This window comes from Vigna radiata, chromosome 10, assembly GCF_000741045.1.
Source record: "Vigna radiata var. radiata cultivar VC1973A chromosome 10, Vradiata_ver6, whole genome shotgun sequence".
Lineage (NCBI taxonomy): Eukaryota > Viridiplantae > Streptophyta > Magnoliopsida > Fabales > Fabaceae > Vigna > Vigna radiata.
This window is the reverse complement of record NC_028360.1, coordinates 814,022-815,662: the sequence shown is the minus strand read 5'-3', so window position 1 is coordinate 815,662 and position 1,641 is coordinate 814,022.

The window sequence follows — 1,641 nt, the reverse complement described above, 5'->3', positions numbered from 1 at the left end:
TTTTGATTGATTATTGTTGGGTTATCATCTATGCTTAAGGCCTTTATCGTTTAACTCATTCGGTATATTGTTGTTTGTCGTTATTGACATGGGGACGTGCAATAATGACATGAACTGGTGAGTAATCTCTTGATTCTGCAATACCACCTAGGGATAGGGGTAGGACGATCAATTACGCTAACTTCTATTTATAATGCGGTATTAATTATTAGGGGAGGCTAGGGATAACAAGCCAGTAGTTAATATTAGGCCCTTTTCACCGAGGGATCGGATTCAGGGGAGGCTAAGAAAGTCGCATAATAATTGAATCAATCTAATAATCAAGGGTAGTATGTAAGAGAGAGTGGAATAGATGAAATTGTTAGTACCCAACAACATCCATTCATCCATTGTTTTCGCTTGTCAATTGAATCAACCTTTATTTTGCATGTTAATATTTTTGTTCTCAAACCCAATTTATTAATTGTAATTTCTCAAGTCTTATTATTTTAATTCACGCGAACGAGGAAGCCATACGAGTCTCTTGGGAAAACGATACTTGGTCTTACCATTTATATTACTTGTAAGATTTGGTACACTTGCCAATCCGTCAACAAGTTTTTGGTGCCGTTGCTGGGGACTCGAGGTTTATTTTTCTAGTAGTGTGGATTGATTGAATTTGACTTGATTTTATGTTTATTTTTTATTTTTGTTCCAATAAATGTATTCTAGAATTTTGTGCCTAATTTTTGCAGAATGCAGTTTGGACAAGAATTTGATTATGTAGGCACTCAATTCTACCAAAATAGTTTTAACCACTGTGGGAATCCTTTTTCAAATATATATCAAAACTACTTAGGGCATCGGTCCTCACCACGAAAAGAAACGTTAGGGGAAGTTAAAGAACGTTTGCAGCAGGAATTATTCTCTGTACCAGAAGAAGCATTGGGGGAAGTCCAAAAATTCTTGCGGCAGTACGTAGTCCCTGGACCAAAAGAAACATTGGGAGAAGCCCAACAACGTTTACAACAAAAACAATTTCCTGTATGCAAAGAAACTTTGGGAGAAAAACAAGCACGTTTATTGCAGGAACAACACTCCCATGCCTTGAAGGCTTTGGGCATTATCAAGGTTGATACTGAAGTCAACCCTAAATAAGAATGTCAAGCCATTATCTTTGCACATGATAATGTTCTCAATGAGGAAAAGAAACAAGAAGAAGAGCGAGAAATGTTGGAAGAGGAAACAAAAACAGAAGAAGTTGTTGTTGAGAAAAATATAGAGGAGATAGAAATGAAAATTTTGAATGAGAATGAGAAGAAAGATGAGGAAGGAAAAGCCATGGTTGAGAAAAAAATAGAAATAAAGAAAAAATTGAGAATAAAGAAAGGGAGGAAAAAGAAAAAGAGAAGGTTAAGGAAGGAGAAAATTAAGAAAAAGAGGAAGAGAGGAAAGAAGAAAAGATCTTGTGAAAAACCCCTGCCTCATAAAAAGAAATATCATAGGAAGGAAAATAAATTTTTGAGCTTCATGGAGATCTTCAAGAAATTGGAGATTAAAGTTCCTATGATTGAAACATGGAAACAGGTGCTTGGTGTTCTTAATTTTATGAAGAAATTCAGCAGGAAGAAGAAAAAGAAAAGAATATCAAGAAAGGGGAGT